The sequence below is a fragment of the Hibiscus syriacus genome, unplaced genomic scaffold (genome assembly GCF_006381635.1).
Source record: "Hibiscus syriacus cultivar Baekdansim isolate YM2019G1 unplaced genomic scaffold, ASM638163v2 tig00110377_pilon, whole genome shotgun sequence".
Classification (NCBI taxonomy): Eukaryota; Viridiplantae; Streptophyta; class Magnoliopsida; order Malvales; family Malvaceae; genus Hibiscus; species Hibiscus syriacus.
Window position 1 is genome coordinate 1,822,231 of NW_024062711.1, and position 24,877 is coordinate 1,847,107.

The 24,877-nt window shown below is 36.5% G+C and overlaps 2 pseudogenes; one reads left to right on the top strand and one right to left on the bottom strand.

The window, feature by feature from the left end:
- Window positions 1-712: 712 nt before the first annotated feature.
- LOC120121647 lies at window positions 713-2,864 on the top strand (annotated as a pseudogene).
- A 5,882-nt stretch (window positions 2,865-8,746) lies between these two features.
- Window positions 8,747-21,215, bottom strand: LOC120121556 (annotated as a pseudogene).
- Window positions 21,216-24,877: the final 3,662 nt, after the last annotated feature.

The following is a 24,877-nucleotide window of genomic DNA, read 5'->3' on the forward strand; positions in this document are numbered from 1 at the left end:
GCGAACATATTCATTTAATGTTCGTAAATATATTCGTTTATATGATTTGAGGCCCATCAACAACTAACACTCTTTTCACCCATTTATTTGCATGTCAAACAAAAATCATGAAATTATATTACTAATCCTTAAGTTCTTTAGGCTTTATAATTTGAATTCCCAAATTCATCACGTGTCCAATTTATTCAATACCTTATCGATATTTAAAATATAAAAATTAAAAGAAAAAAAGAAAAACAAAATTATAATAAGCCAACAACGAAATTATTTATAAACATAACAAATACACATATGATCATGTTAGAAATATAAAAAGTTTATTTATATTTATTTAATTTAATAAATAAATATTATAAATAAATAATGGAACATTATGTTAATAATCAATGGATAGTGGAATATGCGGTATCATAAAGTTTGATGCAATATATTTTTTGACAGTGCAAGTTGAAAAGATGAGCATCCACAATAAAGAATATGCGGACGACAGTGTTCAAGCGCTTTCAAAATTACCTCCCAAAAGACAACAATGATAAATAGCTCGTCTCTATTTTAAGCAATTGGGTGAATTTTTTTATGGCTAATTTAAACTGTTTTTGGACCTCTTTTTGTGGTATATAATGGCTCTTCTTTCCACAAAACTCACCATCTGCTACATTGTCTCATAATTTTGTGTGAGAATAATAAGAGAGAAGATAAGCGTAAGTTATCCATGTCTCAACCTTATTGAGTCAGAGAAAACAAGCCATGCGTTTGGTGGGTTCAAAGATACTTCAAGGACTGTCTCTGTAATCTGAGGATGATTTCTCCTTTGCTTTCGGAATCATTAGTTTAGTATGCTGAGGAGTTGCAGAGATCCCTCAAATCATCACCAACTTCAAAACCAAGTCCGGCCATGGCGTTTCCCTCCTTTTTCTCCTCACTTGGGTTGCTGGGTTCGATTTCTTTTTCACTCATTTCCTTGCATTTACAATTACGATTAATCTCTTCTGGTTTTCTTTGTTGCAGTGATGTATTCAATCTTGTAGGATGTCTTCTGGAACCTGCAACAGTGAGTATTTCTTTGGTGAATTCAATTCATCGAGAGCCATAGATTTACCGTGCCTTTGGTGGTCCAAAAACCAGAAATGAAAAATTGTGGTTAAATCATATCACCCTTTGTTTTTTATCAACAAATATGTTATCTTTCGATTTCCCTTCATATACATAATACAATAGTTTCATGAAAAGAATACATATATATTTTTTAACCTCACTGAATTTTGATTTCTAGTATATTTTGTGGATGCAGTTGCCGACTCAGTTCTACACAGCTCTGGTACTACTGACTATTTTCTAGGTTTAAATGTTTCACTTCATAATTCATATTAAACCCTTCATCTATTTTATAATTGCAAAATGAGGACACTTCTTGAATAATCATTTTCAACAAATTAAAATGGTCCAACTCAACATCATGGGTTCATTGCTTAAGTAGTCCCACACTTGGACCTCAACCCATTTTTATATTGAACAAACCCAATCTTGAAAATCAACATCTTGTAATTAGTAAACTTGGTACTGTGGTTTTGTTTGTCAGCTCTATACAATAAGTACTGTGGTTCTAGTGTTGCAAAGTGTATACTGAGTATATCAGCAGGTGGTGCAAACGTAGAAGGATGAAATCCAACCACACGGTACACACCTTTGGCAATGTTTTATTATTGTTATTATTATTATTGAAGAATGCAGTGATAAAAATGGGTTTTTTTTGGAGACATGGTTTCATAAATATGTTTTAATGCAATGTTAGGTTGAAGATGAGAAAGAGCCATTGAAACCTAGCAAAGGTGAATCGGGAATTCCCATACCTAAGGCCAGGGGGAGACCCCATCCTCGAAGGGAGTTCTATTTCACGTACTATTCTCAACTCTTTCATAGTTCTTGTATTAAGAGCTAATTCCATTGGCACATCTACAATATTGCACTATTTCAGGTCAGCTAGATCTCTTGCTGGCAGTGGTACTCCACCTTTTCGAACATATATGAGGGTGGCTAAAAGTGGTCCTTCCGCCATGGCACTTGAGAGTGATTCGTCATTTGAAGATGAATCAGCTCTGGTTTCATCCAAGAAGTCCGGAACTAGACCTTTACTGATCCCGAGTGCGGTGAGTCTTGAACTTGCTAAGTGATTTTAAACTTGAGAACTCTTGAAAGATAGGCTGAGTTACATGGATATGATTGCTTTTTTCAGGCTGCAAGTTATGGTACATTTCTAGCTGCTTCAGTCAACTCGCCACTAGGAAGTAAGGCTTGGATGGAAGTCAAAACTGGTTTTACCAATAGAAGACGGTTACAGGTATGATAATTTCCTGGCTAATTCCAACTTAAATTCAACAACAATTTGTCTCTATTTAGATATGTAGAAGACCGAGCTATCTATCTAAGCGTAAAGGGTTGTTTGATGTTTGACAAGTTAATGCGATACATGACTCAATCTGAACTCGACATGCCTCTAGGTCCATTTGAACTGCAGATTTTTTGAACTAATTGGAGTTTGTTGCAGGAGCACAGAATGGAGCATAGTGCATTCGGACAATGGCTGGGATGGCTAATGGCTGCCATATACATGGGAAGCCGAATCCCTCAGATATGGTTGAATGTAAGCAAATAAGTTCAATTAAGAAACCATAGTTTTCCTTTCTGAATTATGATCACAAGAAAATCCCAATTCCTTATTACCATCATTACTTTTTTTGTTGATCAGATCAAAAGAGGAAGTGTGGAGGTAATACTCTTGTTAAGTCATAACATTAATGTATTTGTGTTGCTTTTAAATGATGTTGATTGATTAATATCACTTACTGTCTGGAAAATTGTTGATAAATCGGGTAAAATAAACGAAAGAACACAAGAATTTTAACGAGGTTCGGCAATGTGATTACGTCATCGGTGCCTAGGCGGCGCTAGAAAATTTTTATTCAATGATAATAGGTTTAGGTTACATCTTTATTTATAATAGAAAAACCCTGGTACATAATTACAAAATTAACCTTGTACCGTACCGCGGGGCCGCACCCCCGCACCCCCAACCCACATAATCGTAACCCCCTCTACAAGACTTTCTTTGTAAGGACAGTTGATGTTCGCTGCGTTCGCTTCGCTCACTCCGCTCCATCCCCTGTCCTCTTTACCGGTATATTTATGAGTCATACCTTACAAATCTCCACCTTGGCGAATATCCTGCCCCTTAGGAAACATTCAATGTGGGTTGGGTTACCTTACTTCTTTAACAACTTGAAACATTCAACAAGTCCAAGCAATGCTTGAACTTGTCTGTTGTAACTGGCTTGGTGAACATATCAGCGGCATTCTCATCAGTGTGTACCTTCTGAAATAAAATCTCTCCAGATGCAACCAACTCTCTGATCTTGTGAAAACGCACATCAATGTGCTTAGTTCTAACACGATATATCTGATTCTTAGCTAAGTGAATAGCACTTTGATTGTCGCAGAGCAGCTGAACTCCACCTTGCTGAACACCCAACTCCTTCACTAAACCAGTGAGCCATAAAGCTTCTTTTGCAGCTTCAGCCGCTGCCATGTACTCAGCTTCAGTTGTAGATAGTGCCACAACAGATTGAACAGTAGACTTCCAACAAATAGATCCTCCACCAAGAGTAAAAACATACCCTGTCGTAGATCTTCTATTATCCAAGTCACCTGCATAGTCTGAATCCACATATCTTACAACCAAAGGATTATCTCGTTGACTACCAAAAACAATTCCATGTCCCACAGTACCCTTTAAGTACCGAAAGATCCACTTGACTGTTTCCCAATGTTGCTTACCAGGTTTAGACATGTACTTACAAACTTGACTAACAACATGAGCTAAATCAGGACGAGTACATACCATTGCATACATCAAGTAGCCAACAACATTAGAATACGGAACCTTTGCCATATCTTCAGCTTCCTTATCTGTCTTAGGGCACTGTTCTGATGAGAGCTTAAAGTGGTTCGCCAATGGAGTGCTAACTGATTTTGCGCTGCTCATCGCAAACCTTTCTAGCATTTTTTTAACATAACCCCGTTGAGATAGCCACAGTTTCCTTGAGTCTCTGTCCCTGCAAATTTCCATTCAAAGAATTTTCTTTGCAGCACCTAAATCCTTCATATCAAATTCCTGACTCAATAAAGTTTTCAAACCGATAACATCATCCATGTTCTTCGCAGCAATCAACGTATCATCAACATACAGTAATAGAAAAATAAAAGAACCATCATCAAGGCTCTTAACATAGACACAACAATCATACTCACATCGGTTGTAGCCAATCTTGATTATATAAGAGTCAAACCGTTTATACCACTGTCTCAGAGACTGTTTCAACCCGTACAAATATTTCTTCAATCTACAAACTAAATGCTCGTTTCCAGGTTGAGTGAAACCTTCAGGTTGCCACATGTAGATCTGCTCCTCTAAATCACCATGCAAAAAAGCAGTTTTAACATCCATCTGCTCTAAATGCAAATCCCAACTGGCCACCAATGCAAGTACTGCTCGGATTGAAGTGTGTCTGACCACAAGAGAAAAGATTTCATCATAATCAACTTCTTTCTGTTGTGAAAACCCTTTGCTACCAAACGAGCCTTGAACTTCTCCCCCTCTTTTTCTGTTACTGCTGGTTTCTTCTTATACACCATTTGCAACTAATCGGCTTTTTACCATCAGGAAGGGGAACCAACTCCCATGTACGATTGTGATTCAAAGACTCCATCTCCTCAACCATGGCTGCCATCCACTTGTCATTTTCCTGACTAGTAACAGCATCATGAAAAGTAACCGGATCATCATTGCTAACAATAAGTGCAAAAGAGACAAAGTCTTCAAAACCCAATCTACTCGGAGGCTTTATATTCGTCCGTCTCACCCTGTCTCTGGCGAGACTATAATCCTGCAAATCATCCGTAGTGGAACCACCAGAAGTCGGTTGAGACGTTTCTGGTTTCTCAACTGGAAACTGCTCGAAATCCACCACTGTCGTGTCTTTCTTCTGTTGCAACATGGATTGTTCATCAAAAACATCTTTACTGATCACAATTTTCTTCGCAACTGGATCCCAGAACTTGAATCCTTTGACACCTTTCTTGTAACCTAGAAAAATGCACTCCTTCGATTTTGCATCAAGTTTGGATCTCTCATCAGCAGGTACATGCACATAAGCAGGACAACCAAAAATCCGTAAGTTATCAAAACTAACATCATGACCAGTCCATACCTCTTCTGCAACTTTCCCAGCCAATGATGCCCTTGGCGATCTGTTGATAAGATAACACGCCATGTTAACAGTCTCGGCCCAGAAGTGTTTGGGAAGCCCCGTATTCAACCGCAAACATCTGGCTCTTTCATTCAACGACCTGTTCATCCGTTCCGCAACACCATTCTGTTGTGGTGTCTTGCGCACTGTAAAATGTCTCTTAATTTCGTGCTCCTTACAGAGGTGTAAGAACTATGAATCTGTGTACTCCGTACCATTGTCAGACCGCAAACACTTGATTTTTCGTCCTGTTTGGTTTTCTACCTCTCCTTTCCACAGCTTGAACTTCTCAAAAACTTCAGATTTCTGTTTCAAAAAATACACCCAAACTTTCCGTGAAAAATCATCAATAAAAGTAACATAATACCTAGATCCACCCAAAGACGATGTCGTGGAAGGCCCCCATACATCATAATGCACATAATCAAGAATCCCTTGAGTTGTGTGCTTCGCAGTCTTGAAACGGACTTTAGTCTGTTTACCAAGAACACAATACTTGCAAAAATCGAGCTTACAGCTTTTGACACCATGCAACAGATTTCTTTTGTGTAATTCTGTCATACCACGTTCACTAAGATGAGCAAGACGCATATACCACAGTTTTGTAGTATCATCACAGGATTCAATAAAATGAACTTCACCTGCAACGGTACTCCCTAACAATCTATAAATATTTCCTGCAATCATCTTTCCTTTCATCACAGTCAAAGCACATTTAACAATCCGAATGGTTTCCCTATCCTCATCAGCCTTAGGGATAAAACCATTCTTGTGCAAAGTGCCCAAAGAAATCAAATTCTTCTTCAAATCTGGGATATGTCGAACACCACTCAACGTCCGAACAGAGTCATCATACATATTAATTCTGACATCACCAATACCAACAATATTGCAACATCGATCATCACCCAAATAAACAGAACCAGAATTAACCGACCTGTATGTCGAAAACCATTCCCTATTTGGCGTGATGTGATAAGAACATCCAGAATCAAGAATCCACGCATCCGTCAATTGAGTCGTTAAAATAAAAAGCATATCACCCTCACTGCAATCAGAACTGTCATCCTCGACCACATTCACAGATTTGGATGAAACATCACGCTTCTCATCAGTCTGTTTTTTTAACTTCGGACAGTCTCGCTTCATATGTCCTGCCTCCTTGCACTTGTAACAGTGAATTGTCTTCTTATCCCTAGATTTGGATCTGGAATTCCGCTTGCCAGACCCTGCCTTCTCTGGCTTCCGTCCACGGTCTCGATTACCCTTGACATATAAGCTATCAGCTTGAGAGTTTTCCCCTGCATTCTGCTTCCGCTGGTTATGAGCCAACAAGGCTGCAGTAATCTCCTCAACGTTGATAGTCTCTTTCCCATATGTAAGAGTAGTCACCATGTGTTCGTAAGAGGGAGGCAACGAACACAACAAAATCATCGCTCTGTCTTCATCCTCAATTTTTACATCAAGCCGAGCCAAATCAGAAACGATTTGATTGAAGACATTCACGTGTTGTGCCAAATCATGATCGTCCTGCATCTTCAGCCCATACAGCCGCTGCTTTAGATACAGTTTTGTCGTTAAGGATTTGGACATAAACTGACTTTCCAACTTCCTCCAAATTTCGTATGGAGACGATAGATGCATGACGTGATACATAACCTCGTCCGTCAAGCATAATCGTATGGTTCCTGCCGCTCGTTGTTGCAATTCTTCCCAATCTTCCTCCTCCATCGACGCCGGCTTTGTAGGTCGCAAAGCCTTTAGGATCCCCTACTGCGCCAACAGATCCTTCACCCTCGTTTGCCATAATCCGAAGTTACCCAGACCATCGAATTTCGCAACTTCGAATTTTGCTCCTTACATCTGATACCAATTGTTGATAAATCGGGCAAAATAAACGAAAGAACACAAGAATTTTAACGAGGTTCGACAATGTGCTTACGTCCTCGGTGCCTAGGCGGCGCTAGAAAATTTTTATTCAATGATAATAGGTTTAGGTTACATCTCTATTTATAATAGAAAAACCCTGGTACATAATTACAAAATTAACCATGTACCGTACAGCGGGGGCGCACCCCCAACCCACATAATCGTAACCCCCTCTACAAGACTTTCTTTGTAAGGACAGTTGATGTTCGCTTCGCTCACTCCGCTCCATCCCCTGTCCTCTTTACCGGTATATTTATGAGTCATACCTTACAAAAACAATACAGGGACTGAACCCTCTTATGTTCATCTTTGCACTGATAGCCAATGCTACTTACGTGGCGAGGTTTGTTCTATCTCAGTGTTGTGCATTTGATATTTCCACTTTTACTTCGACTCATTTAAAGCTTCTTCTTTAATGGCTGTTGCACAGCATTCTAGTAAGAACCACCGAATGGGAAAGCATTAAGGCTAACATGCCATGGTTGCTGGATGCTGTTGTTTGTGTGGCACTCGACTTATTTGTATCCTTTCTCACCTCAATAATTGAATCCTTCAATTCATTATTATTGCTTGCTTACACTGCTAGCTGATAATATTGAAACCTTAACACTGTTTACAACAGATCACATTGCAGTATATATACTACAAATATTTCAGAGAGGCGGTGAACACTGATGGAAAAGATTATGGAGACTACACTGAACCGAGTAAACAAGTTCAAGCTTGATTTTACATTCTCATATCACCTAAATGCCCCAAAATCTTTGAACATGTAGCTTCCCCACTTACCTTGATAGTTTATAGTTGCATATGTTCATGCAGGAAGACTGGTTTTTATCAGCAAATTTGAAAAAGTTTTTTGTTATATATATATATATATATATATATTTATCTTTTGTGGGAATACATTCGAAATTTTTTATTTGATGTTTTTGGTAACTCAATTAAAAGCCTTACTGTAATCATCCCTATATCCGCTAATCTGCTAGTTAAAGCTAATTCTTCAATCATAACTGCTTGTTATTTTTTTACACATAAACCATTGTATTAAACTTATAGGTATTTGCCCAGAAGCGTTTGCATCAAATAATTCTGAAGCAATTATTTAATCCAATTATCTTTAGTTTTTTTTTTTTTTTTTGAAAAATGAGTACTTTGTATTAGCAATCAAAGTACACCACCCCTAGGATTTCATTAAAAAAACCACTAAACCTAAGTAGAGGAAAAAGAGTGAACCTAGGGTGGGAGAAAGATACAAACATGAACCCTGTTATATCAAATCTAAAGCCGAAAACAACGCTACTAACACAGCCCGTAAGTAGCTACAATTAATGAGCTACATACTGCCCTCTGATTAGAAAACAGAAAATGACCAACACTCATCCAAGCACAGAACAAACCCACCTACAATCTTCGAACCAACCATAGATCAGTAATCTATCGAAGTAACCTATCATAGATTACTGGATACAAAGTCACATGCAGGAGAACCAATACCCGAACATCAACGAAAATCAGCCCCAAACAAGAGCCAAAAACATCTTGAGAAACTGCCACCCCGGCAACTGGAAACCGGTTACAGGAACAAATTCAAGAAAGCCTAACTGAGAACCAAACGCATACAACAAACCAGTGAATTGAAGCTTAAAAACGAAACAATACAGCAAAGAAACTCCAAACTGCAACACCGATCTCTAACAAGTCCACGGCAGAACTAAAAATTCCTAAAATGAAATGAATTTTCACAAAAGAAACTCGTATGCTTCACACCCAAATTCCTACCAGTCTGCTTAGAATAGCTGAAACTTCAACTATGGGAACATCTAATAATTTAAAATTATTAGAGAAGGATGGGGACAACCCAATAAAGGTTGATTCTCAAAAAGGCCTACTGAACCCATGCTATCATCCACCAACAGAAGAGACGACCCCACAAACGACACAATGGGCATATCCAATAAACAAATACCGACAACCACCTTATTTCCCACAACAAGAGCTGCATGCGGAAACCCACTTTTCAGGGCACCATATTCACATTTCTTAAAAGAGTTTCATTGAAACGTTCTTCGATAAAGTTTACCTCGTACCCAACAACTACAGCAAACCCTCCTGTGACCTAAGAACCTTCTCATCACCGACTACGGCTGAATTCGTCGGTCCAACACCGACCGGAGCCCATCAATGAATACACCAGGCAATACACACACACAGTTGCGTGCAGAGGACAAGAACTATGAGCAACACCAAAGAACATAAATCTAACCAAGGCAAACACAAGGCAACAGCAACAGCAACACACAATCAAATACATTAGCTCACCAAAACACAAAACGACAGCATCCAACACAGCATAGGCCACAAGACAACCACACCACCCACCAATAGAACGAGAAAAGAAGATAACCACCAGAAAATAGCTAAACACCCTTAAGCTTAAGCCACAGCAGAACAGACTAACAATAAAAACAACCTACTAAAAACGGACACTGAAATGCTATACATGAAACAACTCCAGCTCCTCTAAAAACCACTGCAAAACCTCCAGACCAATGCCTTAAACCTCCACAACCCCAGGCAAACACGCACCAAACTCAAGCACTTCTGAAGACGCTGATCCAAGAGAACAACACTTGCATAACCAACGACAAAAATGGATCCAATCCTAGATCCTACTCGACTCCTCTTTTATGACATAAACACACTCACAACCTCTCCAAAGCGACCCACGGTCAGCCATAACCTTCTCAATGAAGAGAGAAAGAAGGAAAATCCACGAACAATGAACCAGATTCCGATTAAAGATCTAAAACACTCTCCCATATACTGAAAAATATCATACGAGCCAAAAACTGGTTCACTATGGCATTTACACAAACGGCTTAAAACCAAAAATAACTATCGCGAACTGATTCCATAAGCTGACAGGAAACCCACGCAGAAACTCAAAACTATAAAACTAATTCATACAAGAACCAAAACTCAAGCAACGAACCAGCAATCAAATAGAAACAGGAAAATCACAGCTGGTATTCAAAGAAGCGATCTCACCAAACTAGAAGAGGACACCCAAACAATCGATTAGCAAATTTGGGGATGAGAGCCAAACAAATCTAATCCCCCAAAACACCAGGGCTGAGTCGACCAAACTCAGGTACAAAGAACAAAAAACAAAAAACAAAAAGAGAGTCAGCGTCACAGTGAAGGCTTTTGAGAACTTGAGAGAAGCGGACAGAAGAATCGTGTAATAGCAAGGACGGTGGTGGCTCCACCACCACCACCGCCCAGGACGAACGAAAGAAAAGCCATGCGACTCTCAAAACGCAATCGTGAAGAAGATGTCTATTCTTGTGGGTTTGAAAAGTGTAGGAGAAGGGTGTGAAAATTATCTTTAGTTTATCCAATAATCTTTAGCTTACCGGGAAAAAAGAAGAATGCCAACCACAGATCTCAAGGAATTTAAAAATAAAAGACGGAATTATATCAAATTAAAGAAGAGAAGTAAACATCAAGGATTAAAACCATAATGATTGAATCTTGGTGCTTGAAATCTATCACGAGAAGCCACCGACTTCTCACATGTAACGTTGAATATAATCTTCAAGATAGCGACCAAATACAATACTTTGGTTTACGTAAAACCCCCCACGACCACCACACACACACACAAAAAATTGTAGCCTGGAAGAAGGGGAAGAAAATAGTGTTTTGGGAATTCTTTGCTAGATCTATGAAGATTTATTTGCTAGCTTTTTTTCTTGTTCATCAAGTTTCTCTCTTCCAATAGAATTTTCAAATAAAACAGAGCCAAGATAGATTAGAACAGAAATACAATAAAAAATAATTACCTTTAATAAAAAATTCTTCTTTATTAATCTTAATTTCTCTTTTTTTTTTCTCCTCTAATGAGATGAAGAATACATCTATTTATAGCTGAGTCTTCTCACATCTAATGATCTAGATCTTTTACATCAATAATTAGGATCAAAGCATATCTATACAGTTATCCTTTTTCAAAGAGTTTAAATCAACCCTATCAATACATTTCACAGATAGAATACTACGTGAGATATAAAAAGAAATCAAAAGAAAATATTCTAATTAGCATTACACCTTTGAATTAAATTGCTAGGATAAAATTGGATAGTTACACTATCAAATGTAAGTCCCACTTTTTTTTATCTTTGTTTTTTTTGTTACATAAGTTCCACTCTTTTACCACAACTTGTTGGTGACGGAACTTGAAAGTTTATCTGTAACTATTTTTTCAGGTTGTATGATGTCATTGACCAATACTTATACTCGGTGGCTCGGCAAATCAAACTAACTTGATATGATTCATCTGATTTGGATAGATTCAACCCATAATTCGTTTGACTCAAAGTTGACTTGCTTTGACCTGAGTCATAATCTAAATGATTTGATCTAATCATTCGACCAATATCTATATCCAACCAAACTTGAAGGTTCGATGGGGATTTTGATCTACTGACTTTTTAGTTCGACTTTTCTGTTGATTTTTAATATGACCTTTCACTTGAATTTAGTTGACATTTGATTCAAAGTTAAGTTTTACTCGGTCTTTGATTTTTAATGGTGCAAATGGTGATTGACATTTGATGCAAATGTAGATGGTGTGAAAGAGAATAATGTAGACGGATGAATTTCATGTAATTGTTCAATGTGTGTATTCTACCCCTTATCGTTTAAATAAGGCTATCTGTGTTGGTGAATAGTGTGATGTGTGCTCTCCCACATCTTCATTAGAATCGATTTCTTATTTGTTTGTTTATTATTTCAATGTAAGAAGCGTGTGTGTTCTTGTTCTCGTTGTCACTTGAATAAAATTATCTCATTGCTAATCAAATCGTTACGTGTTGCTATATATCTAATTTACTTTGAAGTACATTTATTCGATAAGTATTTCAATAGCTCGAGAAATATGTTAAAGAAAGCATGTTCTTATGAATGTTCTGATTTGCTATCAAATGCGAACATCTGGCTTATTCTGATTATGTATATTGTAGCCGAGCATCTTGATTTTCTAGTGTCCCGGTCACCATGAGTTTAATTCAATCACAACAACACATATTGATATCGGAACTGGATAGGTAGAACCTAGATGCATAAACAAACAAAGTTTGGTTGCAGTAATATTCAGATTTCTTTGCGATCTTAGCAACAAAAACCAAAAGATGGCCACATCATGTAATGAAAGATAATATAACCCTAAACCAGTAAATAAAAAACAAGTGTGTCGGCACGGCAGAACTGGAAATCAAAAGCTTTTACCTAAAAATGCAACAAACTTAAAGTTCTACTTCACTAGTAAGCCGCCAGTTGGTGTCCTTGACAGAAGAAGGTGCCGGAAACAACACCAAACGGTGGCTGACAAAATCCTATCCAAAAGTTTTACTGATTACGTAAATACATTTTTTGAGGAATAAAAATTACAAAAGGAATTAGGACGTTATCATATATTAATTTTTTTCTTCTTATAAAAACGCATAAAAGTTGTAACCTTTTATTCCAACGAGGATGTATAAAAATAATTGCGCTTATAATTTTATATCAAATATTGATCTTTAAAAATATATAAAGATAGGAAGAGAAAAGGATAAACACTTCAGACAGCACTTCAAAAGAAGGAAAAATGACAGAAAAGTCAAAATTTTATTCATCTTTTACACTTAATAAACTAACATGTGTTTTGTCGTTTCCTCTTGGACCTGAATATCACTCAATTTTAAGTTTTTTTCTTAAGTTTTTTGGGTAAAACGACGAGAATTTAATTCATGCTTTGAGAATATGTAAAAGCCCAAAATGGGTAGATTTATTTTTCTGGATTATTTAATTACTTAATGGTTTTCACCCAAAATGTCAGCTTCTAAAAAGCCATTTATCCTTTTAATTGGGATTGTACATTTTCGGTACGAGAGCAAATATTTCAGTAGCTGTTCGGAAAATCAAAGTCTATATTTAATTCAGAAAATGACAAAAACGAAATATTCTAAACTGTATTCGATTGACCTGTTTGGCTGAACTCTACACTCTGGAATTAATGTGCTTAATTAAACAACTTTATGATTAGATACGGTAGTTACTGCTTAACTTTTGTTTCATATTTAATTCCCATTATATAGATATTAACATACAACTTATCACCACCGAGCCCATGCTGGTTCCATCGATGATCAACGGGCGCTATTTTACCAGCAAACACAAGCCAAAATGGTGGCAAACACCCTAACTCGTAGATCCTTATTCTCTTTTGAAGCTCCATCCATTCAACGATCTTCTTCGTGTAGTCTCCTTCACGCCATCTTTGCAAGTCAATCACCATTACTCCCGTGTTGAAATAACAAGCTTTGCGATCGGCGAATGCTAAAGATAGCTTAGGGTTTGACCAGAAGGTTGGGGTGAAGAAGGAAGTGCAGTTGGCGTTGCAGTACTCGGGTGCCACCAAAACGGAGTTGTATCCCAGCGGTGTTGCAGCTAGTTTTGGACGTCGTCAACGAGGACGAGGTTGGAGTCTAAGTAAATGACTAGGCGTACGCATTGAGGGATGAGGTTGGCGAGGTAGTTGCGGGCATAGTTGAGAGGGCAGTCGAGTGCTGAGCGAATGGAGGTGGAGATGAGACCGGACACGGTGGAGGAGTCGTATGGGTATATTTGGAATTTAAAGAAGGGGAAAGAACGGGAGATTGTGTGCCGCAAGTGGTGGTGGTCTACGGTGGAGGAGGCGACGAAGTAGAAGATGATGTTATGTGGGCAAGAATAGTGTTGTAAGATGGAAAAAATGGCGGCCATTGAACCGCGCAAGTCGGCGGCGTCGAGGGTCATTGCAACATGAACGGCTTGAGGCGAGCACATTTCAGTAGTGCCATTAATATCAATGGAGGGACAGGTGGGAGCGTTATAAAATTGAGGAGCTTCTTTGAATCTTTGGTAATCGGTGGTAGTAGTAGCGGAGGAAGTGGCAGTAATACGGGCGGAGATGATGAGGAAAAAAAGGATGAGGTGGTGTCGGTGGAGGTGATTTGGTGGGAATATTAATGCAAGTTTGTACAATTTGGTAGGTGGGGAGGAGGAGGTGTCCAGATTTGGAAGATTAATATTTCGGTTTTTAAGCTATTAGAATAGGGGAGGGGGACACATCAATGATTTCTACTTCCTTTGTGTTTCAAATTTGAACCCAGGTTTGGCTTAAAAAAGAGATCAAATCTATAAGAATAAATGAAATCCCCAACGTTGTGGAAACTACAGAGGTATTAAACTACTCAGCTATACCATGAAGCTATGGGAAAGGGTGATAGAGGCTAGGTTGAGACAGGTTACTAGGGTTTCGAAAAACCAATTTGGTTTTATGCCAGGCAAGTCTACTACGGAGGTGATTCATCTACTTCGACGGCTTATGGAGAAATATAGGGGAAAAAATAGAGATCTTCACATGACATTCATTGACCTTGAAAAGGCGTATGATAGCGTTCCCCGCGATACGATCTGGAAGACTTTGGAAACGAGATGGATCCCATCTACTTATATCCGGGTAATTTGTGATATGTACTGTAGACCTACTACTTACGTTAGGACTATAGTTGGCGACACCGAGGCATTCCCGGTGAAAATCGGACTTCACCAGTGGTCGGCTCTTAGCCCTTACATCTTTGCCTTGATTATGGACGACATCTATTGTGCGACACCAGATGGTGTTCCATGGTGTATGCTTTTCGCTGACAACATTGTCCTAGTTGCTGAAACAAAAAATGAGCTGAATAGTAGACTGGCTACCTGGAAGACTTCTTCGGAAGAAAAAGGTCTAAGGATCAATATTGAAAAGACAGAGTACTTATGTTTAAACTTCAGTGGGAACCAAAACGATGAAGATGTAGGAGTAGGCATAGATGGACATGTTTTCCCCTCAAAGGATTGTTTCAAGTACCTAGGGTCTATGATACATAACGATGGGGGTGTAGATGATGACGTTACACACCGTATAAAGGCGGGATGGCTAAATTGAGGGCTGCTACTGGAGTTTTGTGTGACAAGAAGGTGCCTATAAAACTTAAGGGAAAATTTTATAGAATGGCAATAAGACCAGAGATGTTGTATGGATCAGAATGTTGGGCAATCAAGAAGGATCATGTAAGGAGGATGGAGGCCGTAGAAATGAGAATGTTTCAATGGGTTTGTGGTAGGACTCTGCGGGACATGACACCAAACTCTACTATTAGGATGTCCTTGTGGGTGGTGCCTGTATCCGAAAAATTGAGGGAGGGAAGACTACGGTGGTTTGGGCATGTCCTTCGGCGACAATCGTAGGATGCGGTCATGAGGGTAGAGTCGATTACAGTCGACGATTCCAGAAGGAGAGGCCGACCAAGGCGAAAGTGGGAAAACTGCTTGAGAGCTGATTTGAAGGATTTAGCCCTTACCGAGGACATGACCTCTGATAGGAAAGTATGGAGACTTAAGACCAGGGTAGCCGAGTAGTGCGGGTCACATCCATAGGGTGTATCATCTCTGTCTTCTTTTAATGCTTTTGTAGTAATTTCCATGACTTCTACTTTTTATACTTTTCTGTCATTAGAATTTATGAATGCTTAAAACTAGGGTAGCGTAGTAGTTGTTGCCTTTTTTAAGTGTTATTTCTTCTCGTAGCTTGCTATCGGTGACTTATGTGTATCATTCTCTTCATGATTCCTATTTTTAAATTTAGTCGGGTCTTAGGTTTTCTAGCTATATGCAGAGATTTTTACACAGGGATTTATGTGCATGGATTACTTCCCATTACAGACGAGCATATGAAGACATATATACATGCATTGCATTTTATCTTTATTTTTAATTTTTTGACTGCCAGATATCTTCCACGGAAGCTGCTCTCAACCTGGTGTTAGGGGCATCCTACTACCCTACTTCCCATTACCCCATTGCATATGGGAATAGGGTTTTGTTGTTGTTGTTTTTGTTGTTTGGCTTAAAAAGGGCACTTCGAGAAGGCTACATGGTTTTTGAACCCTACTGATAAGTCTTTGGCTTCACATCTATCCCTTATATTTTCTCAAAACGTATTTGAATAAATTTTAGTTTTAATCATGGTGAAGTTTAGATTTTTAAACCTTTAGGACATATATGTAACTATACTTAAATTCATGCTTGTTAATTAAATTAAAACTCAATTATTCATCGAAATTATAATTTTCGCTCCTTGTGTTTTATATTTTTCATATAAAAATGATGAATGATTTTATTTATTCTTATATAACGTTTTTATATGCTCATGTTATACATTTTTTCTTAGAGTTTGATTTTACTTGCTTTTCCAATTGGTCTTTATTTAGTTATCTCTTTGATTTATTTTTGTTTTGGATCCTCGATTGATTCTCTTTTATTGATAAATGATCACAATTAACAAAGATAGATCATGGTTGATGTAACACTTTAATCTAGTCCGATCCGAAGATCGAAGGATTAAAGTGTCACATGGGACCACCGAAGTGTCTAACCCAAAAATTTTCTTTAAACATTTGTAAATGGACCTTAAATCATACTAAAATGACATCCAATTAAAAATAGGAAATAATAATAAAGTTAATGGTTACATCGGGGAACTCCCAAATATGTCCAAAATAATAATACAATGTTTGAAACAAAAATAGATTATAATATATGCCCTCCAAATATAAATCAAGATGTACTATGAAGCCTCGGCTGGTCTGGATCACTGGTGACGATAAAGTTTCTCAAACGGACTCCTAAGAACATGCACACAGAAACACATTCCAAACGCTAAGCTTAAGAGCTCAATGTCACATTAATAATTGTACTATACTACGTGCATTTACTACATAAGCATGCTAGTGACATAGGTATGAATGCATAAGGATGCTGACATGAAATGCTCAAGTAGGCATCATGGTGTGGCTAACGGTTCTGTATCCCCTCTAGCCTACCTAAGATATCGTTAGGTATATGGGGTGAGATCCAAAACTACATAAAAAAATGTACACTCGACCAACTTACTACGTCGAGTCTTGGGGCATTTGCGCTTAGCTGGCGACTGTAGTGCCTTGGAATTAATTGAGATATACCTAGACTTTTCCGCAATTAGATGATCGGTATCTGTTAAAGTAACTCGGGTATCCTATCTATTTCAGGAGCATCAAACAATGCTAGTTTTATGTTATCATAAATTGTTATTTGTTGTTGAACCATGTTTTATAATATTTTGATATAATAAATTAAGGCAAAATGTTTTTGGACTTGATTGAATTTGCTAAAAGTTTTCAAAAATAATTCAAGTCCATTAAACTAGAATTTGAGTACAAAATAACTTTCTGGGTAAGTAGTACCAATATTGTTCTTATAGTATCGATACTATATAAATAGTAACGATATTATTCATGTGGTACCGATACCAAAGGTAAGAGAAGTATCGATACTCTCTAGGTAGTATCGATACTACTAGTTGTCTCAAATTCTAGAATGCAAAATATGTATCGATACTATTTTACACGGTAGTATCGATACTACTTTACATGGTAGTATCGATACCATTATCATAGTATCGATATTGGTCAAGCCCAACGATCTTTAACGGCTAGTTTATTTAAAAATAACAAAGGAAGTATCGATACTCATTAAAGGAGTATCGATACTCCTTGTCTTGGGCAGTTTTATTTTGTAGAAAATTAATCCCCTAACAGCTCTAAAACATTCCCAACGGCTATAAACAACTACAAGCTCATTTCAACATATAAAAACAAGTTAATGACACTTGAAGAAAGGTTAGAACACATATCTAAGCAATCAAACACAAGAGAAAAGTTTTTTCACTCTTTATTTTATTTCTCTTGTAAATATTGTGTTTTTGTGAGCTTTAACTTGTAAACACCTTCCTTTTTAGAGGTTTCTTTGTTTACATCTTTTTCCTTGTGTAAAGGGGTTTTGGTTCTAGCTAAGCCTTTGAAAAGCTAGGGAGCTTGTAAAGGTTATTTCTTTTTCCTTGAAAAAAAAGAGAACAAATTAGTTAATTTGTTGGAAAATCATAAGCAAGGAGCTTAGGTAATGGATGTAGACTTGGTTGATAAGTCGAACCACTATAAATCGTTGTGTAAAATTGTTTATCTTTTCTTTCTCCTTACTCCCTAAATATAATTTGCCAATTTACCCCTCTTGGAAAATATTTCCTGTTGTCCAATCAAGCTTCATAAATCCCAAAAATTGGTATAAGAGTCTGACTCATTAGAAGGTTTAACAACCTTGAGACGATCCTTGAAGAAGCTCTATCAATTCCGATGCAACCGAGAAGACGGCTTCGACCTCCAGCTCTTACTACATTGAAGATTCTCAATCGGTTAACAAACCACCATATTTAAATGGAGCAAATTATACCTATTAGAAGAATAGGATGATGATATTCATTCAAGCCAACGATCTAGGAGCTTGAAACTCAATCATGAAAGGATACTCCAAGTCACTCATGAAGGAACCGATTAAGTGAGTGAAACCAAAATCAGTATTCTCAACCATAGCTTTGAGAATTTCAAGATGAAACTGGATGAAGGCATCAAAGCAATGATGGATAGATTTTTTGTGATTGTCAGCGGTCTCAAGGGATTTGGAGAAGTAATCTTAAATGAGAAGCTTGTGAGAAAGATGATCTATTCTCTTCCAAAGTTTTGGAAATCGAAGAAGACGATGATTATTGAAGCTAAGAACCTAAAGACTCTCACTCTTGATGAGCTTATTGGTTCTCTTCTCACTCATTAGTTGATGGTAAAAGAAGAAGAAGAAGATGAAGAAAAGAAAAACAAGAAGAATGAAGTAAGCATTGCCTTCAAATCCACCAATGACAGCAATCAAGGCACAAGTATAGAGGTGGATGAAGATGATGATGAAGAAGAAGAAAAATAGATGGCCAAGCTCTTCAAAAGATTCAAGATAGTCATGACTTTTAAGGAAGTGAAGCATGAATCAAGCAAAAAGAAGAATTCCTCGGTGTGCTTAATTGTCAAAGAACGGGGCATGTCAAGTATGATTGTCCCCTCCTAAAGAAGAAATGATCAAGCAAGAAAAAAGGAATTTGTGGAAGCTTAGAGTGATAAAGATGACTCCAATGATGAAGATGAAGTAGCCAACCTATGCCTCATGGCCATCGAAGAAGATTCAATGGTAACTTCTAACTCTAATGAATTAGTGTTGAGTTAATCTATTGACGAAATAGCCAAGAAGGGGTGAATTGGGAATAAATATTTTGATGGAAGGTTTTGCAGAAAATAGAAAATAATTGCACAGCGATTTAGAGTGGTTCGACTTTCTCAACCAAAGTCTATGTCCACTACATTAGCTATCCACACTAAGGATTTTTCATAAATTCACTAATTTGTCTTTCTTTTAAGGACAAAGAGTAACCTTACAAATCCCTCAAGAATTATACCCCAAATTCTTGAGAACACTCTCTCCCAAGGAGAACAATACAAATTTCGCAAACTTACAGAAAAACCTCACAAGGAAAGATGTTTGCACAATTCTAGAATAAAGAAAGAACATTTAAGAATAATACAATTGAGCACAACAGGTGTTCTTGAAAGCAAAAATGAATATTGAATGAAATAGGCTTGAAAATACTCAAACTTGAGGTTTGATGCTTTCTCTTTGATTCTCTCTCAATTATTTTTTATTATTGTTGATCAATGGCTTCTAAGCTTGTTTAAATACACCTTGAATCACTTCTGAATGTTGGGGATCATTGGTGAAGTCAATAGAGCCGTTATTGTGTGAAAACAATTAATAAAATAGTTGAGGAGTGTGGGGGGTATCGATACCCCTCCATAGGGTATCTGTACATACAGTGTAAAATTCAAATATTTCGAGCATTATGGACTAGGGGTATTGGTACCATCCAAGGTGGTATCGATATCATCCGAGCATTCTGTTTTTCTCGGAATCAAAATTGTCATCGGGGTATCGGTACCATCTAAGGGGGTATCGGTACCATCCGAGCAATTTGTTTTGTTTAAAGTCCTTCTATTTAAAAATTATTTTTGACTCGATTTAGGCTCAAAATACTTTGTAATATTTGTTTTAAAAATATTTTGAGATTTAAAACATAATTTTACACTTTTTGACATTTGAAAAACTTGGAGTAATATTTTGATATTCGAATGGTTTAATCGAATATATAAAATCTTAAAATTCAATAACACTTAATTTGTTATATCAAAACATCAAAATGTTTTCAACAATCTTCCCCTTTTTGATATAACAAAACATTTTAGTAATTTTAAGATTTTCTAATTGAAAATCATTTTTGAAATCAAGTTTTGAAATAAAAATTACTCTCCCTTACTATAACACATCTTCTCCCCCTTTTTGTTAAATCAAAAAGACTTCTAAAACGTTATTAAACAAGGTTTTTGAAAACTTAGCCAATTGATATTTATAAATTTAAAGCTTAATCTGCTAAGATTAAAAATCAAGAGAAAAGTTAGCCATTAATTTCATATATCAATATTCATAAATAATGTGCAATGGTAAATTGGTCATAATGCAACTAATATGTAAATCACTAATAAGCATAAAACTCAAATAGAAAATTCAACCAAACCAAATATATAAAAAAATACGCATTTTAGTTCAAACATCCAAAACAAAGTTTAAACATCCAAACACATCAATCCAAAATAATGTTTTAACAATAGATTCTAAGTCCAAGAAAACTAAAGCAAGAACTGTCTAATCATCCATTGTAGGATCGAGAGAAGGAGGATAACGTGCTCTCATCTCAAGTGTGAGTGCATCTAAACATTCGTTCATCTCCCGTTGTTGAGCCCCCAAAGTAGTTAGATAGGAGTCTATGGATGCAAACCTTAGATCAAATGTCTCCATGAATGATTGAAAGTATGGAGGCACTTTATCCTCTTGCGGTGCCGGCTCATCCTCGGGTGCTTCATTATCAATATCGTCGATATCTTGCATAAGTTGCTGAAGCTCTGGATCATCGTCCGTTGCCGGTGCCAGAGGAGGTGGAGCTCGTGAGGAGCTAACTCCTGGTGTTTTCTCATGGGATCGAACCCATTGGTTTGTTTTCGTATCATTTTTCCATCCTGATTTCTTTAAAGATGTCAAATTTATTTGGTTTTTGAGAGGGATGACTACATCAAGTTGTACTCTAAGCTCGGATTTGATAAACAGATTACTCAGAAGACAATCGTAAACTAGAGTTTCACAAATCTTTTTATTAGGGATAAAGTTTACGGTTTCAATGAGTTCGACAAATATAATCTAAGGTAGGTTAATTTTCCTATTAGTTTGGATACAATGTATCCACCAAAGGTCTAAGGCTCGAAAAGTGGAGTATTTGCCTCCAGATGGTCTAAACCACCAAGAGATTATCAAATGAAGAAGATGATCTTGGTGATCTAACACACTCGCACTAGACCTAACCTTGTAAGGAGAACCTATTGTTTCATTTTCATTATATAAGTCGTCATTATCTAATCCAAAAATGTTAGCAATGTAGGTCGAGTCAATGTAAATGAATCGTCCTAGGAGATAGGATCGAATTCCTATTGTTTCAGTTCTAGCTCGGTTTTGAATACAAATGGCATTTGAATAGAAAATTCGAACGAGATGTTGGTAAACTACTGGTTCGAGATGAAAAAAGTTTATCAAATTTACAAGCTTCGAGAGTATAAAGATATCTAAAGTTTATTTTCTGCATAGCTCGAATAGAAGGAATATGTTCTTCCCGAATTTTATATGACTCGAAATACTGAGAATACCTAAAGAAGAGATTTTGTCTACGACCATTTTTGTTAAAGCACGAATCTTGAATAGTCATATCAGGATCATCAGGATTAAGAACTTGTTGGATAGGAGGTGGATTTAGAGGTGGGTTTGGTGGTTGGTTTGAACGACTAGTTGATTACTTATGACGTTTATGGGACATGGTTCAAGAAATTGGAATAGGATAGATACCTGCAAATTTAAAACATATGTATGTAATACAATCAATTCCCAAAACTCAAATGAGTCCTTAATATTTCAAGGTTCTCTAAAAATAATTCTAATGGGCAAATTTTGAAAACTATATTTGAAAAAAAATGTTTGAAAATCAATGTGTAGTTTTCAAAACAATTAAATCAAAAACAACAATTTTGAAATAATTTTTTTATATTTCGAAAATTTTAAAAAATGATCAAATCTTGTGTTTTTGATGAAATTAGTTGTAGATTCTTGTTCTAAACCAAAATCTAAGTAATGTTTGAATACTATTTCAACTTAGAACTAATTAAAACTAGTTTTATGTTCAAAATCAAGAAAATAGAGGTTTTAGAAAAATTACCTTGAAAGATGAAAATTGAGTGGATTTTGATGTTGTTTGCAGGAAATTAATGATGGTAGCAGGTTTTGGAGTTGAAATATGAGTGAAATCTGACTTGAAACCATTGATTTTAGGCAAAGATGAGTGTTGGGTTTGAGAGAGAGATGCGCACAATGAAGGAGAGAAGAAGAGAGAGTTTGGGTACAAATAAGGTTTTGGGGCATTTAATAACCAAAACCCGTGGAGGGTATTGGTACCTATTCAAGGATGGTATTGGTACCCATGCAAAGGGGGTATTGATACCTAGCGCGCAGAAAATTAAAAAAAAATTGTATTTAAACACTCAAAATGCTAAATTAATTTGCTCTAGTGGTATTGACAACTCATATTACGAAAAGTAACTATGTTCAATTAACCAAATATATCCTTAAACATTATTTGAACATATAATTAATTTTCACTAAGAATCATAAACTCCCCCTAACTAATAGCAAAAAATGCAATCAAAAGTGTTACTTTTATAAGCATTTTTCAATTCTAATTAAAAGTGTTAAAATTATTTTAAACACTAAATGAAGATAGGTCATTTAAACCTAATTCTCTCCTAAGTGTCCAAAATATTTCTTTATCTAAAGGTTTTGTAAAAATATCTGTTAATTGATGCAAAGCATCAACATAACCTAGAACTATATCTCCTTTAGTGACATGATCTCTAATGAAATGATGTCTAATTTCAATGTGCTTAGTTCTAGAATGTTGGATGGGATTTTTAGTGAGACAAATAGCACTAGTATTGTCACACTTGATAGGTATTATAACTACTTCAATTCCATAATCTAAAAGTTATTGTTTCATCCATAAAACTTGTGCACAACAGCTACCGGCTGAAATGTATTCCGTTTCAGTGGTAGATAATGCAACACAATTTTTTTCTTTGAAAACCATGAAATCAGCATATTTCCTAGGAATTGGCAAGTACCGGAGGTGCTTTTCCTATCTATTTTGCATCCTTCATAATCCGCATCAGAGAAAGCATGCAAGCTAAAGCTAGAGTCTCTAGGATACCAAAGTCCTAAACTAGGAGTGTCCTTAAGGTATCTAAAGATTCTCTTAACATCTAGTAAATGTGATTCCTTAGGGCATGATTGAAATCTAGCATATAAGAAAACACTAAACATAATGTCTAGTCTACTTGCGGTTAGATAAACAATGATCCAATCATTTACCTATACAATTTAACATATACACATTTACCTACTTCATCTTTGTCAAGCTTTGTAGAAGAGCTCATTGGAGTGGCATGAGGTTTCCCGTTTTCCAGTCCAAACTTCTTGAGCATATCCTTGACGTACTTATCTTTATTGATGAAGATGGAATCTTTTCTTTGCTTGATTTGGAGTCCAAAGAAATATGAGAGATCCTTCATCATGCTCATCTCGAATTCACTCTGCATTATCTTAGAAAATTCTTGGCAAATAACATCATTAGTAGAACCAAATATTATATCATCAACATAAATTTGAACTACTAATAAATCTTTACCTTTTCTTTTTAAAAATAATTTTGTGTCAACCTTCCCTTTTGAAAAACCTTTTTAGATTAAAAAATTCGACAATCTTTCATACCAAGCTCTAGGAGCTTGTTTTAACCCATATAAAGCTTTTGTCAATTTAAAACACGATCTGGAAATTTTGAATCTTCAAAACCTGGAGGTTGTTCCACATACACTTCTTCTTTTATAAAACCATTTAAAAATGCACTTTTGACATCCATTTGATATAGTTTAAATTCATTGAAACATGCAAATGCTAATAACATTCTAATTACTTCCATCCTGGCTACGGGAACGTATGTTTCATCATAGTCTATGTCTTCTTCTTGAGTATAGCCTTGAGCAACAAGTCTAGCCTTGTTTCTCACTATATTACCACTTTCATCAAGCTTATTCCTAAATACCAATCTAGTACCTACAATAGATTTATTACTAGGCCTTTCAACTAATGTCCATACTCTACTTCTTTCAAATTGATTTAACTCTTCTTGCATAGTCATAATCCAATGTTCGTCATTTAATGTTTCTTTAATATTCTTAGGCTCTATGCATGAAATAAATGCAACATAATTATATATATTTCTAAGAGAAGATCGAGTTGTTACCCCTTTTGATGGATCACCTATTATCTCACCATCCTTGACATAGTTGTATTCTCTTGGGTAAGAGACTTCCCTTTCTTCAATGGTTGGATTCTCAAGAACATCATGAGTTTCCTCATCTTTTGTTTTTTTCTTTGATGATGGTTCTCCAACGTCATAT